This window comes from Cupressus sempervirens, chromosome 3, assembly GCF_028749045.1.
Source record: "Cupressus sempervirens isolate cs-2001-9-10 chromosome 3, ASM2874904v1, whole genome shotgun sequence".
Classification (NCBI taxonomy): domain Eukaryota; kingdom Viridiplantae; phylum Streptophyta; class Pinopsida; order Cupressales; family Cupressaceae; genus Cupressus; species Cupressus sempervirens.
Window position 1 is genome coordinate 72,045,344 of NC_143120.1, and position 18,445 is coordinate 72,063,788.

Consider the following 18,445-nt stretch of genomic DNA (forward strand, 5'->3'; position numbering starts at 1 on the left):
AGTTTTGGAGTTTATTAATTGTTTTGACAAAGATTACAGTCCTCTTAGTAATGCTGCAACTAATGCAGATAGAATAAGTAAGCTCATGAGTACATTCTCAAAAATAATGGAGGTAATGAATGAGAAGAAACAAAATTTTATTGATTCTTTTCTAGATAAAGCTAGAGAAGTTATGAGGAAATTGGGTTTCACCCCTAACATAGGAGTAGGTCCATTGGTTGTGTGAAAGAGGATAGGATATACTATTATTCAGGATTAGATGCCCATTGTAAACAAAGAAAAATAGATAATTGAATCTACTAGTACTGTCCTTGAAGAAAGACCCCCTGAACCATCTCCCAAAAGAAGAAAAATAATAAGGGAAGAGGAATCCTATGATGAAGGTTACTCACCTTCCCAAACTCCACTGAGAATTGATGAAGAGCAGCTCACCAATGAGCAAATTGAACAAATGGGGTCACAAGGAGGAGTTTTTGTTACTCAAGAAGAAATTGATGAAGGGAACCCCCAAGAGCCTCCTATGTCGAGTTTTAAATTGACTGTAGCAGATTTCAGAGGAAGGGAATTAGACCCTGTTTTGGAACAAGCCAGTCAACAATTTTTGTTTGATAACAGTTTTGTAAAATCTAGGGCTTTCCATCAGTTTGCATGGAGGGCAAACATGCACATTTTTGAACAAAGATGTAGGAATATGAAAATAGAGCATCTAGAAGTGGATGAAGCCTCCATTCAGAATCAAATAAAGGAAAAAATGATACAAGAGTTCTAGAATATAACCCCTAACGAGGGTAGACAGATGGTGAAAAATGCAAATATTTTATTATTGCCCAATTGGGATATTGCTGATGCCTTAATTTTTAATTCTGTGTCAAATAATTTAGGATTACAGGATCCAGATAAAGAGGAATTCTTGGGAACAAAATTCAGTAATGATCAAGCTGCCCTTGTTATGTGGTCATTAAGAAGAGGATCTAGGACTACTCCATTATAGCCTAATGATTCAGGACTAACTGGGAATATCATTATGAGGAGGGTCGCTGATACTTCACATGTACAGGCAGCCCACATGAATGTGGACTATTCTAAATTTTCCTTGGCCATTGCAGAAAGAGAAGAAAAGGAAATGACTAATCTGCAGAGTAAGTATGAAATAGTGGTGGATTCCTACAATCAATAAGTAAAAAAGAGAATTGAGCTAGAAAACAAGGTATCTCAATTGGAGAAGATACTTGGAAAAAGAAAGGTGGGAGAATCCAGTACACTTAGAATTACATACCCTCCACAGTCATTTGTTGGATCAACCCCTATCATTGAAATACCTGACAACCCTAAAAGGCCCCAATTCTATACTGCAGAGGACTTTGAAGCAGAAAAAGCCAAATTACATGAGTCGCAGATAGAATTTAGAAATCAACAGGAAGAAAAATTGAAGCAGGGTGTGGTATATTTGAGGGATAACATACAATGGTCAACTTTTTATGATCAGTTGACAAGAATTGTAACCCTCATGGATGAATTGAATAGAGATAGGGATAAACTGACTCTTCTTGCATAGAAATGGAGGGAGAGAAATAATGATATTACAATCATATGTATATCTGCAGTCCAAATGCCTTATCATCAAGTTGAGAAGATTTTTGATTTATTAAATAAACTAGAGAATTTTGATGATGAAAGAGATTCTTTATAGAGAAGATTAACACTCTGTTTTTCCCAGTATATGGCTGAAAAATTCACTTTATTTCCTTGTGCTTTAGAATCTGTTGATACAATAAAGGAAAAGGAAAAGTGGAAAAGGGAATTGGATGAGTTATTAATGAAAGAATAATAAACATCATGAGTGAGACTGGCCACTGGTTCTCGGCAAAGACAAGAAGAGCTAGTAAAAATATAGTTATTTTATACTGCTATGAGAAAATAATTTGATGATTTAGAAGAAAGTGCAAATTCTTTAATAAAGATACAAAGAGAAGCTCTAAGTTTTGATTGGCCAGATGATGATGCTTTTAATAAATGGAAAAATCATTTTTTAGAACAGATGTCAGGAGACGATGAGGAGGAAGAGGAAAAAGTAACAGTTACCCTTGTAGTTAGTAATGAAGACATGGAAGATCCCGAGGTTAAAGTGAGTTTGCAGGTAACTAAAGATGATACATCACTTTCAGACCTCATGGCTATGTACTCCAAGGATGAAGAATGACTGTAAGATCAGATCATATTTCTTGTCTCAACAACTGAGAAGCATAATAGAAAGGGACCCACCAAAGAATTGTTTGATGTAATAAGCCTTTATGTTATTTTGTTCTTGTCTTTTTGACAGAAGTGTATGTGAGTGCCTTTTAAAAGGACACCTGTCATTTGTCTTTAGCTTGAAGCTTGTTGCATCTCACACTATTTAAGTGAGATCCCAAGGCTAAAGAAGGGTCCGAATTCTATTTCTTCTAAGTATTGTGCTTAGTCTGGTTTTTGGTCCAAATTTTGAAAGCAAGTTTGTAATGTATTTTTCTGTCAAATTCTCTGAAAATACATAAAGATAGAATGAGCTGTGTTTCTTTCTGAAGGCCATTCTGGGTTTATTGTAAAGGATATACCATTTTCAAAGGAAATGAATACAAATTATGAACTGTCCCCATATCAATTCTTTCTAAACTTTGTCTCCTTTTAAATACTTAGCTACCTTGATGTTGTATGAGTAAAAGCTTGTGCAATTGAATGCAATCTAGTTAAGTTGTATATCCATTTATCATTGCTGTTAATTCAATGGATTAAATAAAGGCTTTGATAAATGTGATAAGATTCCTTAAAGTATTGAAAAGGATTTTGAATGATAAGTTCTGATAAGAATTGCTGATAGAATTTGTTGTAAGGCAACAAATTAGATCTAAGAATTTGCTATAGGCTCTGAACCCCAATGGATTAGGCACTGATCATATTATTTTAGCTAAAGGAGAAATATATTACAAATGGTTTTTCAAATGCATCATCAAATCAAATTTTACTTTTATTTCATGTAGATCTTCAAAGTCGGCCAACACTTGTCTGCAATAATTGTTTTAGCTTCAGTTAGCCATTGTTGTTAAAAACATCTGCAGATCTATAGAAGAATTCCTTGCCATATCCGTTTATGGGATGTGTTTACCAAGTTAGTGAGAATTATGTATATGTTTGAGGATCTTGAAATGAGAATCATAATGAAACTAAGAATAGTCCTCATACAGTTGTTCCAGTTTTGAACCATCCTTGGGTACACCCACCCTGGTTTTGTAGAGCCAAAAGAGTAGAAAACCATCTATGGTTTTGTTGAAGTTGGGTCCAAATACCTTACATATGAAATTGATTAATAAGAATAGGCTAGTCTTTAGATTGTGTATGTACTGTCATTCTGGTATTAAGCATTTTGTTGCTTAGTAGTTTTAGTACTTTTTAAAACACCAACAGGGAGGACATAAGTATGGATTTTGTTCTTGGATTGCTGAGTAAACAAAGGGGTAATGACTCAATATTTGTGGTGGTTGATAGGTTCTCCAATATGGAACAATTCATCCCATGCCACAAGACTCATGATGCTATACATATTGTAGATTTGTTTTTTAGAGAGGTGGTGAGACTACATGGTCTCCCAAAGAGTATTGTTTTTGACAGAGATATTAAATTTCTTAGGTATTTCTAGAGGACTTTATGGAAGAAGTTGAGGATAGAATTGAGGTTCAGTTCCACACATCATCAATAGTCTAATGGATAGACCAAAGTGGTAAATAGAAGTTTGGGCAATTTGCTGAGGTGTTTTGTGGGAGATAAGCCCAAGGGGTGGGATTTGATTCTACCACAAGTATAATTTTCTTACAATAACTCTATAAATAGGAGTACTAGTAGATCACCATTCTAAATTGTGTATGGAAGTAGCCCAAGGACTACACTAGAATTGAGGAAGATGGAGCAAGGGGAGAGGACAAGTGCCGAGGTAGAAGAATTTGTTGAACATATCAAGAGCCTATATGAGGAGGTCCATGCAAACATCACCAAGATGAATCAATTATATAAAGCTAGGGCTGATCAAAGGAGGAGACATAAGGAGTTTCAAGTAGGGGATATGGTTATGGTACGCTTACAAAAGGAACAGTTTCTAGTGGGTACTTACAACAAGCTAAAGATGAAGAAATATGGCTCCTGTAAAATTTTGAAGAAACATGACTCAGGAAATACATATGAGGTGGAGTTGTCAAATGGGATTAATGTTTCTCCTATCTTCAACATTGCAGACTTAACATAATATCATGATGATGGTGCAAATGAGGATTTGATGTTGGAACCATGTCTAATTCCTAGTTCTAAGGAGAAGACAGAAGAGATTCTGGATAGTTGTGTGGGTAGGAGTACTAGAAATAGGCAATATGAGGAGTACTTGGTAAAGTGGAAAGGATGACCAATAAAGGAATCAACTTGGATATTAGTAGTGAAGGTTTCCCATTTGAGTTTTCCTCTATCATAAAGTGATCGGGTCACTTTTCAATCTACCCTAGGTGTCTGATGTAGGAGCATCTAGTGGTATAAGGGTAATCCTGTATCACCCAAAAATATGCTTAGAAATAGTTTCTATTTAATGTGTTTTCATTTTTGGATACCCATTTGGGTCAAATAAAGGTTTGAACTCTCATAGTTTCACTATTAGTGTTCTGGGTTAGAGTTTTTAAGCACCTTGGGATATGTGTAAATGCTGAAAAAATAGGACTATGTAATTGATCCATAATTATAGTGAGTTAGAGGGTGTCAATTGGAGAGATGGTTATATTTTTAATTTAGAACACTCCAAAAAAAAATCAGGTCAAAAGGCTTCATGGTTACAAAGTTATTTCAAATTTTCAGTTCCTAGAGACCTCCTAAGAGTGCTTCAAAGTTAGATATGGGGCACTAAATGGCCTTGTATAGGGCCAAAAAATGGGAGATGAGCAAAGCTGGTCCATAGGGCTATAGAGAACTTTGAGAGCTTTTCAAAAATGTAAATGGTTCGTCAATTGGAGCTACGATTCTAAAGTTATGGCTCCTGGAAGTTCGACTACCATTTTTGGATTCTTCTAATTTTACACCAACTTTTTGGAACCTTCCATTTTGGTGGTGGATGCCAACTTGCATATTATAGAATATATTCCTAACCCTAAACCATTTGGGGCTTATTTAAGAACATTTCTGGCATTGTAAAGGGGCACTTAGTGGAGTTAGAGAGAAGGTACTGTGTGGAGGATTTATTTCTCTAGAATCATATTGTTGTAAGCCCGTAGGGTATTTTTCATTGATAATAATATTTTCCCTTTTCTTGTGTATTCATTCTGGTCTTTGGTTGTGTCTCCATCAAAAAAATAGGCCAAACTAAGTAGAAAGGCGATTTTAGACAAGAAAACATGAATTGAAGTATATATGAAGCATAGAAATGATGAAGACATGAATAAATGAAGATGCCCCAGTAATGATTCAAAGATTAGACCTAAAAGGTCAGCTGACTACTTAGAAGAATGTTGAATTTTAAAATGTGATTTTTACTATCAATATGAGCTTGGATTTCTATTTTGATACCAAAAATGGATCCAAGACATTGAAATTAGACATGGGTGCAATTTTCATGAAATTTTGAGGAGTTTGAAAATTAGGTAAAAATGAGGTCAGAGGCTATAAAAGGGGTCCAAGTTTCATTTTCAAATTAATTTTGTCTTTTGTGAATTTGGAGAGCTTAGAGTGCTTTGGAGAGAGAAAATAGCATTAGCAGGCATTCTGATTGATCGATACCATTTCTTGTGCAGCTAGTTGCATAACTGGCTAAACCGCTATGGGGTGCTAGTAAGTTTGTACTTTTTTCCTACATTTTTGAGCTTTTTGTACCCTTTTTCACACATTTTGAGAGAAAAAACCCAAAATATCATGCAATATTTTAAACGTATCACATGGGTACTTTGTAAAATATCGCACGATACTTCATATGAAAAAATGTATCGTGTGGCTATTTTAAGTTATATCATATGGGATATACCCATTTTTTGTACAAACTGGTGCAAAATATCACATGACAAAGAAGTATCACACTGGTATACAAAAATTTATTGCACGATATGTCATCAACATTCTATGTCACTTGTATATAGCAAGAAATGTCACACAGTTTGTTTTTGAAGCATTTGTCAATTAATTTTTCATTTTCATCATGTTTGGATGTGCTACTAATGTTTGCATGTCTTGTGTTGTAGTAAGTGTTTCCTACACTTCTCATTAGAGCCTCCAAAGTGATGTGGTTACAAGTTGTACAACATCTATCAGATGATGAGATTTCTGTTATATCTAGTATGGGTTTGAGATGGGTTATATGGATGCCCCATATATGGGTGAACCATTGGTTGCTAATTGCGCTTGCTAAGTAGTGACATAGTGAGCATAACACATTTCATCTATTGATTGAAGAGGCTTCAATCACTTTAAAGGATGTATATTGCATCCTCCATGTACCTTTCTATGGTGATCTGGTGAGTTGTATGTTTGATTGCACTATTATGTTTTACAAGTTCTAATATTGATGTGTGGTATACTGATGCCAAGTTTGCTTATATGTTATAGGTGTACTATGATCAGACCCCAATAGAGGGGTGAGCAATGATGCAATAGATGTTCTAGGATGTTACCATCATAGACTGCTATCTCAGTTATGAATGACTCATTGATGAGTATGGTGCTAATTACCCCCTACCAAGCTTGTTATGTTAATTAGTTGCTTAGGCCTTGGTGACTGACATGAGTCAGAAGGGCTTCCCACTAGGATGGGTCAGACTAGTGGAAGAATTAATTGTGTGGCCTTGCATGATGTCATAGGGGCTAGCTATTCTAGTAGATTTGTATCATGAGTTACATGAGATTGTGTACTGTGAGGGTCATTCTTGGGCATGTGGAGTAGTGCTAGCACAAATCTAGGCATGGGAGCACATTGTTGTGATATAACCATGGGTGCAACCATGGGAGTGGAGCTAGCGATATATTTTTGGATATACAAGATCTGTCCCTCAAACTCATAGTGGGGAGATTACCTATTATTGATAGATTTTAGATGAGCTAACAAATTTTATATGGTAGCCCTATCAAGAGTTTTGTAAATGGTCAGATGCCTAGGAGTTGGATTACATGAGATATAGTAGACCACTAGTAGGAAGGCACTTGGATATAGTGGAGATGTTTGTCATCAACTAGGTATGGCAACAGTTTGAAAAACAATAGGTGATTTTAGTAGAGATGACCACTTATGCTTGTTTTTGCTCAGATTAGGCATGAGGATGGCTGCCTATGCTAGATTACTAGACAACCATCCAAGAGATAGTAGCCTTGGTATGGACCCCTTGAGATTATCACCTAGATGTAGCTAATGCAAGGTAGGATCCAACCTACTTATATGAGATGCAGAGACATTTGTTTCCTCATTTGTTATAGAGCCAAATGCATTACCTACAATAGGGGACATGGAGGAGGCAGAGGTGAAGGTGATGGCGGGAGATTGATGGAGGTTAGGGAGGGTACCCAATCTGGGAGGAGTAGGATGTAGGCACAAACCACTAGGGAGGAGGAGGAAGAGGAGGAAGAGAAGGCACCACTAAGGTAGCAGTGAGTGGTGTGGGTGGAGGTGCAGTTAGAGTAGCTAGCTAGGGAAATGATGAGCATGATGCGAGGATCCAAACCTTAGAGATAGAAATATAGGTGGCCCAGGTCATTATTGTAGTATGGGATTAGTAGCTCATAGATGAGTAGGCATGAGGAGAGGAGCTATGTAGGGAGCAAGATGATGCTAGGTAAGAGGCATCACATCATGGCACATGCATTGTGTACTATTATGTCACCTATAGGGGTGTGGTGCCACCAAGGTAGGAACTTCTCAACTATTTAGAGCAGGTAGGTAGGTTAGAGGGTGTAGTATAACCACTGGATAGGAGATAGGCTCCACCACCAGCTGCAGAGGGTATGAGTTAGTCATAGGCTAATTGTGATTTTTTGATAGTTTTGATTGTACTTCATGTATTTTTGAGATGGATATCCAAATCTTGGATCCCACATTTGTATATGTACTATGATGCATTGATATATATATATATATATATACATATATGAGATACTAGATTTGATCGAAAGATTTGTGTACTTGTCTCAATTTGATGGATGTTTCAGCATTTTGAGTTTTCATGTGATGTTTCTATTTCTATTTCATTCTTATTTATGCATTGCTTTGATATTTATGTGAATATGCTCATGTATCTCTCTCATGTATGATGTTTTAGCTCTGATGTGTATGATATAGACTTATGTTTTTGAAACATGTGATACTTGGATAGATCAAATGTGATGTTTAGATTAAACCCTTGTGATGATAGGATATCAAAAAAAGAAGCAAGAGATCAAGAAGGTTAAAAGACATGATAAAGATGAAAGAAAAGAAAGATATGAAAGCATTAGCTGATATGTCCATGAAAAGATGAAGAGAGAGCTCTCCCCATATGAATGAATGCAAGACTAAGCTAGAAAATGAACCTAAAATGCAAGGTAATATGCAAAGTGGTTTACTAGCAAGAAACACATAATTATTAGACTCTTATTTCATCATTGAGAGTTTATTAGAGACATCATTAGATCATACAACCATTTGTAATATCCCTTGCCCAAACTAACTTATTTTAGCTCAAGGAATATTGTTAAACACCTATTTTACTGCCTTTCAATGCTAAGAAATTTAGAATGTTCACAAATTATTTTACAATTCCTCTTGCAATGAACTAATATACAAGTGCAGTTCTTTTGATATTTTCAATGCATATACATGGAAACTAGATATGGAATACGTACCTACAACCAACTAACATTTTGACAAAAAATTGACATACAACTATTATGCTAATTATATATGCTATTAGACAAACATTTTTTCAAAGAAATGGTATGCAACATGTATCTCCTTTATTGAATCCATTGTCATGCACAATGTTGTTATGAGTTTGTCAAGACAAATGGCTTACAATAATGACTACAATAATGCCAAAATATGATTTTGAATTATCATAGCAAAATCATATGCCCTAAAAATTTACAATGTTAACTACTAATAGCTGCAAGAGGAACTTGATAATAGTGATGCCTAAGGATGGAGATGAATCAAGCATAAGTACTGTAGTGCGACATCATTCTTGCGTACTATAGTAGCCAATAATAAATGTATGCTCCAATTTAAGCACAAATAGAACTCCTAAATTGAATCCATCTTGATTATCAAATTCAATGGATATTTCACCACCTGAAATGGTTACAACACTAAAAAGTTGACATTCTCCAACGACTGACTAAAATCAGAAACCCTAGTTTCTTCTCCCAATTTTATATCAAATGAAAGTTACAATAATTAGATGATTAACAATGAATATCTCACCTCTATTTATTCTTTTCCTTCACCTTTCTAGAATTATTTAATTGCATTCTCTATAACCTTCACCTTTTCCAATACAAAAACTAGTCGTGTTTCTAGAAAATGCACTCTCTAGAAGCTTCTCCCTTGCAATACAATAATTAATTGTGTTTCTAAAAAATTAAATTAATTAAATATAAAGTCACCTTTTAATTTTAATTTATTTAATGAATTTATAAGAAATTAATTTAATCAATTTCTCCTCATTTCTCCACTTAGCCTTTGGAGAATGTAAAGGCTAAGAACTCCACTAAAATGCTAAAAGGATGGGGATAGTACAGTCCACCCTTCCTAAAATTTCTTGTCCTCAAGAAACTTCAAATATTGATGGTACAAAATCTTCTCATTCTCCCATGTTACATCCTCTACTGGCAGGTCTTTCCATTTCACCAAATATTCCCTTATAGTACACCACCCCAAGTTCCTTTCCCTTAAATCAATGATAGCCTCTAGCACCAATACCAATTTTCCCTCATCATCCAATGGTGGAAGAACTCTAGAAGGAACAATATGATGTCCTAGTCACTTCTTGAGGCATGACACATGAAAAATGTTGTACACTTTTTTCTTCGTGAAAAAATCTAACTCAAAAGCCACCTCTCCTGCTTTCCTGATAATCTTGAATCAACCATAGTATTGTGGCTTAAGTTTCTTGGCACCACTCTTCTTGAGAGTGGATTGATGGTAAGGCTACAACATAAGATACACTATATGTCCAACCTCAAAAGTCTACTCAATCCCCTTCTAGTCTGCATACTACTTATATTGATTCTACACCTTGGTTATATTATGTCTTGATTCTCCTTAAAAAAATCACTTGCACTAAGCACTCTACTATCACTCAAAAGTAGATCCATAAAATTAGGTGTCTCATACCCATACAAGGTCATAAAGGGTGACATCTGAATAGACATGTGATAAGTGGTATTATAGCATTACTCATAGAGATAAATCCACTTTACCCATGCCTATTGTTTCCTTACTATATAATTTATGAGATATCCCTCCACCAATTTATTCACTATCTCCATTTGACCATTTTTTTGAGGGTTTTAGCTAGTACTCGGAGTGAGCTCTATCCTACACAACCTGAATAGCTCTTGCCAAAAGTGACTCATAAACCTACTGTCTCTATCACTCATAATGCACTGAGGTAAGCCATGTAATCTAAATAAATCTTTGAAGAAAAATAATGCCACCTATGTAGTAGTGTATGTAGCAGTGATCGAAAAGAAGTATACAACCTTCATAAGGAAATCACCAACCACATATATGCAATCCCTGCCTTGGGCTCTAGGTAGTCTTGTGATGAAGTCCATAGATAAACACTCCCACTTCCTATCAGGAATCAAAAGTGGCTGAAGTAAACTAGCTAGATAGAAGTGTTCCTACTTATTTTGTTGGCAAGTAGGAAACTCCCTAACATATGGAAGTATTTCTACTTTGAGACCTTTCCATGTGAAGCACTCTCTAATCTACTAGTATGTCTTATAGAAACCAAGATGTCTTGCCATAGGTGAATCATTAAAAGATTTCAGAATCACCATCTTCACTGTTGAGCTTGGGACCAAAAGTATTCACCCTTTGTAAATTATGAGCTCATTCACAAGGGTGCATTTTCTGTCCTAAATAGTTCCATCTATGAATCTTGCTGTCCATGCATCCTTTGCATACTCTACAAGAATTGAGTGTCTCTAATCCTTTGATATGTCTATCAATAAGCTCAAATGGAGCCTACATAATAAAGCATCAACAACTACATTCTTTGTCCCCTTAAAAATATGTAATATCAAAGTCATAGGATTGTAACTTGCTCACCCACATCTGCTGCCTATCTTTGAGATCTTGCTGCCCCAAAACAAATGTTTTAGGCTATTATGGTTGGTTTTAATACAAAATTTTCTACCTTCTAAATATTTCTTGAATTTAGTGAAATCATGCATAATGGGTAACATCTCCTTATCATATATACTGCAACTTTTCTTTGGCCCTCTTAATTTCCTACTCTCATAAGAAAAAGGGTGCTTCTTTTGTATAAGCACCACTGCAATGCCCTCTCCAAAAGTATCAAAGTGTAGCTCAAAAGGTTTACTGAAATCTACTAATGCTAACACTAGATAAGAAGTCATTAACTCCATAAATTTCTCAAAACACTCTTGTGCCTTAGGAGTCCAAAAGAAAGCTCCCTTTCTCATCAAATTTGTCAAGGGTGTTGCATGCCTAGAATATCCATCTACAAACCTCCTATAGAAACCACATGACCCTAGAAGACCCCTTAACTATGTAAGGTTCACCAGTGAAGGCTACTCCACAATGGTACAAATCTTTTCAAGATCCATGTGTATCCCTTCTGTACTAACGATATAAACCAAATACAACAACTCTGCCATACATCCAAATCATATTTTGACTCCTTTACATACAAGGAATCTCTACCCAATATATCCAACACCATGTCAAGGTGAAAAAAGTGCTCCTCTTAAGATCTATTTTACACCAAGATATCATCAAAGAAGATAAGTACAAATTTCCTCAACTAAGGATGGAAAACTCTATTTATTGTTTAATAAAAACTAGCAAGTGCATTCGTTAGCCCAAATGGCATAACTACAAACTCAAAATGGCCACAATGACATCTAATGGCCCATCCTTCTTCTTCACCAACACCAATGAAGATGTGAAAGGATACTTATCTGGTCTAGTGTGGCCCATAGCAAGTAACTCCTTTATGGTTTTTTTAGTTTCACTGTTCAACCTCTTTAGAGACCTGTAAGGTGTAATCATGATGGGCTTAACTCCCTCTTATAAATCAATGATGTACTCAATACCCTTGTCTAGTGGTCTACTTGGTGGAACGTCACTAAACACCTTAGAGTGTTTAACTCTAAGTTCCTAAATATCAGGAGAATATTCAGTCTTCTATTGTCCCACTTGTGATGGCATTAACATGCACTCTACTACTAACTCTACAAAATCATGTCAAATCAATCTAGCCATCCTCTAGAAAGAGACCATTCTGAATTCACTTTCCTTGATTGCCTTAAGAATCTGTGTCTTCCCATTCATTTTAAACCTCATCTCCATATCCTTGAGATTAAGAGCGAACTCACCAATATCATGCAACCAACTCATCCCAAGAACTATATTTGTATCTCCCATAGGCAGAACATAGAAATCTACCTTAAAGGCATAATTATTAACTTCTAAAGGGAGTCTAGTGATTTTATAATCACAATTGAGGACATAGCCATTAGCTACCCTCACTCTAATTCCCCCAAACTCCTTTTTTTGTATGCCATGCTTCTCCACCAACCTAGCATCAATGAAATTATGAGTGGCACCGATATCAACCAAAGTTATAACTCACTATCTTGCAAGTACTCCTCTCATTCAAAATTATCCTTCTTTCTTAATACTAGTGAGACAAGCTTCCCTAAATTTCTCATCTCCTTTTGCATCCGTGGGCTCCATTTTAGACAAGTTTTCATTCTTTTCTTCCTTTTTTTCACCATCTATTTCCTCTATAGTAGATTGCTGGTCTGAATTATCTGATTCTAATTCCTCATCATATGCCCACATAACTCTGTTAGCTTTATCCTTTGGTCTAACAGGATAGTCATGGTTTGCATCATAGGGTCCCTTATATTAGAAACATAATTTTTTCTTCCTCAAATCATTTAATGTTTCCCTATTAAAAGGTGTTGGAGTTTTATCTTGAGAATCATTTTTAAAATTAATCCTCTTTGGGTTTTTATAAAATGGTTTTTTATCCTTATAGAAGATGCTCCTTTGGACTAAAATTTGTTTGTTGGGACTATATGTTCCATACTTCTTTCCTTTTTCATATCTTCCTATAAAGAAATGGATCAAATACCTTTATCCAACCTCTTAGTGGTTCGGATAGGCCATCAATGAAAATAACTATCAATCTATGCTCTAAAATGTTTGGCACCACGATTGCCCACCACTAAAATTCACCAATGAAATACTCTAAGTTGCTTGTTTGTTTTAGCTATGCTAATTCCTGGAAGTAAACCTCTAGATCTTTCTTGTCAAATATTTCAACCAACCTATCCACAAAGTCTTGGTACTTTGTCACTTGATTATGTTGAAGTGTTACCATTCCATGGTACTACCAATGATGTGCTACTCCCTCCAAATGTAAAAGTGGCATATTTGATAGCTTAAATCTCTATCATTGGCCTTAGTGCCAAGAATGTGTCAATTTGATGAATCCAAGCTTGAGCTATAATCTTACCACTCCCATCAAATGTAGGCATAGTAAGCTTGCCTATAGCCCTCTTTAGCTCACTATTTTGACCCTGACACCTCCAATCCTATTTGAGTGACTTGTAATGCTCTCTCCTCTAATTTACAAAGCCTTCAAAGGTCATCCTCTCCCGAACCTATGGTGCTAATAATTCTCATTCATCATTTGTATCCATAAGGATATCTATAAAGATCTCATCCTCAACTTCCTCTATTGGTTCTTGTACTAGTTTCTCTCTAACAAAAGTAGGATGTGTGGGCCTATCTGTTGTTCTAGTAAGAGTTCTATGAGTTCTAGGTGATCTCATTGCACTCTTGTTATCCCCTTGTTCCAAATTATATCGGTCCTATGGGTTCATGAACTCAACCATGGTGGTTAGTGCCTACAAAGTATGAGCCATTCACTCTTGTCCTACAACCATTTCTTTGAAAAATTCCCTTGTTTCTTGCTCCTTATTACTATTGTCTCTTGGTGGGCTATTCTCTTTCCTATCACTCATGGTGGCTAGTTGCCTCATAAAATCATGTTCCCTATCAAACAAAACTCACCCAATAGTGAAAAATCTATGAGAGCCAACCCTAGGTGGCTTGTGATTGTTAAGTCCTTATGATGGTAGGATTAACTCTGATACCAATGTAATATCCCTTGCCCAAACTGAGTAATTTTAGCTCAAGGAATATTTTCAAAAAAATTGTATGTTGCCTTTCAATGCTAAGAAAATTAGAATATTCTCAAATGACATTACAATGCCTCTTATAATGAACTAATATGCAAGTGCAATTATTTTGGTATTTTCAATGCATATACATGGAAACTATATATGGAATGCATACCTACAACCAACTTACATTTTGATAAACAATTGACATACAACTATTATGCTGATCATATGTTCTATTAGATGGAAATTTCCTTAAACAAATGGTATGCAACATGTATCTCCTTTATTGAATTCATTATCATGCACAATTATGTTATGAGTTTGCCAAGACAAATGACTTACAATAATGACTGTAGTAATGCCAAAATATGATTTTGAATTATTACACCAAAACCATATGCCCTGAAAAACTACAACGTTAACTTCTAATAGCTTCAAGAGGAACCTAATAATAGCGATGCCCAAGGATGGAGATGAATCAAGAATAAGTACTATAGCGTGACATTGTTCTTGCATACTATAGCAACCAATAATAAATATATGTTCCAATTTAAGCACAAATAGAACTCTTGAATACCAAATTTAGTGGATAGTTCACCACCTCAAATGGTTGTAACACTTAAGACTTGACATTCTCCAAGGGTTGACTGAAATTGGAAACCTTAGTTTCTTCTCCCAATTTTATATCAAATGCAAGTCACAAAAATTAGATGATTAACAATGAAGCTCTCACCTCTATTTATTCTTTTCCTTCACCCTTCTAGAAGGAAATAAAATATTTTTTAATTACATCCTCTAGAAGCTTCCCCTTTTCCAATATAATAATTAATGCTGCTTCTAGAAAACTAAATTAATTAAATATAAAGTCACATTTTAGTTTTAATAAGAAATTAATTTAATCAATTTCTCCTTATTTCTCCACTTAGCCTTTGGAGAAAGTAAAGGCTAATAACTCCACTAAAATGCTAAAAGGATGGGGACATTATAGTGACTCACAATGCTTTGAGGTAAGCCATGTAATTTGAATATCTCACATATATTAAAGTCCTATGACTTTGATAAAGTGTGGTGGGCCCATAACCCATAGGTCCCAAGATCAAAACCTAGCTCTTAATGTAATATCCGATGCCCAAATTGACTAATTTTAGCTCAAGGAATATTGTCGAACACTTGTGTTTTTGCCTTTCAATGCTAAGAAATTTAGAATATTTGCAAATGATATTACAATTCTAGGGAACAAGATTTTATCATTTGCATTTTGGGCTTGATATTTTGTGAAATATCATTTGCAAAAATTCTAAATTTCTTAGCATTGAAAGGAAACAATACAAGTGTTTGACAATATTTTCTGAGCTAAAATCAGTCAGTTTGGGCAAGGGATATTACATTGAGAGCCAAGTTTCGATCTTGGGACTTGTGGGTTATGGGCCCACCAGGCTTTATCAAAGCCATAGGAATGTAGTTGCATTCTCTAGAAGGTTCCCCTTTTCCAATACAAAAATTAGTTGTGTTTCTAGAAAATGCACTCTCTAGAAGCTTCTCCCTTGCAATACAATAACTAATTGTGCTTTTAGAAAATTAAATTAATTAAATATAAAGTTACCTTTTAATTTTAATTTACTTAATGACTTTATAAGAAATTAATTTAATCAATTTCTTTTTATTTCTCCACTTAACCTTCAGAGAATGTCAAGGCTAAGAACTCCACTAAAATGCTAAAAGGATGGGGACATTATAGTTTTCCCTCCCTAAAATTGCTTGTCCTCAAGAAACTTTAAGTCTAGATGCTACAAAATCTCCTCATTCTCCCATGTGACATCCTCTACTGGCAGGTCCTTCAATTTCTCCAAATACTCCCTTATAGTATGCCACCTCAAGTTTCCTTCTGTAAAATAAATTATAGCCTCTAGAACCAATACCAAATTTCCCTCATCATACAAGGGTGGAAGCATTTTAGAAGGAATAATATGATGTATTAACACTTTTTTGACACATAACACATGGAAAACATTGTGTACCTTTCTCTCTTCTAGCAAATCTAACTCATAATCCACCTCTCCCACTTTCCTGATAAGCCTAAATGCACCATAGTATCATGGCTTAAGTTTCTTGGCACCACTCTTCTTTTGAGTGGATTGATCATAAGGCTATAAAATAAGATACACCATATCTCCAACCTCAAAAGTTTTCTCAATCCCCTTCTAGTCTGCATACTACTTCTACTAATTCTGTGCCTTGGTTATATTATCCTTGAGAGTCTTAACAATGTCTTGACTATCCTATAACAAATCACTTGCATTAGGTACTTTGTTATCACTCAAAAATAGATCCATAAAATTGGGTGCCTCATACCCATACAGGGCCATAAAGGGTGACATCTAAATAGATCTATGATAATTGGTATTGTAGCAATACTCATAGAGATAAATCCACTTTACTTATGACTTTTGTTTCCCTAGTATATGATTTTTGAGATATCCCTCCACTTATTTATTCACCATCTTTGCATGACCATCTATCTGAGGGTGGTAGCTAGTACTCAGAGTGAGCTTTGTCCAACACAACTTGAATAGCTCCTACCAAAAGTGACTCATAAGCCTACTATCTCTGTCACTCACAATGCTTAGAGGTAACCCATGTAATTTGAATATCTCCTTGAAGAAAAACTCTTCCGCTTGTGTAGCAATGTATGTAGTAGTGATCAGAAAGAAGTGTAAAAAATTCATAAGGCAATCTACAACCAGAAATATGCAATCCTTGCCCTAGGCTCTAGGCAATCCTATGATGAAGTACATAGATAAACACTCCCACTTCCTATTAGGAATTGAAAATGGCTGAAGTAAATTGATTGGATAGGAGTGTTCCTTCTTATTCTACTAGTAAGTAGGACACTCCCTAACATACTAAAGTACTTTTGTTTTGAGCCCTTTCCATGTGAAGCACTCTCTAATTTGGTAGTATGTCTTGTACATAATGGGATCTCCTACCATAGGTGAATCATGAAAATATTTCAAAATCATCCTCATCACTAGTGAGCCTAGGAACAAAGATATTCACCCTTTGTAAATGATGAGCTCATTCACAAGGATGTATCTATTGTCTTGAATCATTCTATCTATAAATTTGACTATCCACACATCCTTTGCATACTTTGCAAGAATCAAGTGTCTCCAATCCTTTGATATGTTTGTCAATAAGCTCAAATGGGGCCTACATGATAAATCACTAGCAATTACATTTTGTGTAACGTTAAATTATGTAATATCAATGTCATAGGACTATAACTTGCTCACCCACTTTTGCTTCCTATCATTGAGATCTTGCTACCCCAAAAGGTGTTTTAGGCTATTATGGTCAATTTCAATAAAAAAAATTCTACCTACCAAATATTGCCTTAATTTAACCAAAGCATGCATAAAGGGTAACATCTTCTTATCATATATCATGAAGCTCCACTCTAGCCCTCTTAATTTCCTACTCCTACAAGCAATAGGGTGCTTCTCCTACATAAGCACCACTCTAATGCCCTCTCTAGAAGCATCACAATGTAGCTCAAAAGGTTTGCTAAAATTTGGTAATGCTAACACTAGATATGAATTCATCAACTCCTTAAATTTCTCAAAACACTCTTGTGCCTTAGGATTCCACAAGAAAGCTCCCTTTCTTATCAAATCTATCAAGGGTGTTGCATGCCTAGAATATCCATCCACAAACCTCCTATAGAAACTAAATAATCCCTAAAATCCCCTTAACTATGTAAGGTTGATAGGTGAAGACCACTCCACAATGACACAAATCTTTTCAAGATCCATGCATACACCTTTTCCACTGATGATGTGACCCAAGTACAATAACTCTATCATACCCAAATCACATTTTGACTCCTTTTCATAAAAGGAATCTCTACCCAATATATCCAACACTATGTCAAGGTGAACCAAGTGCTCCTCCCAAGATCTACTATACACCAAGATACCATTAAAGAAGACAATAAAAAATTTCCTCAACTAAGGATGGAAAATCCTATTTATTGTTGATTTAA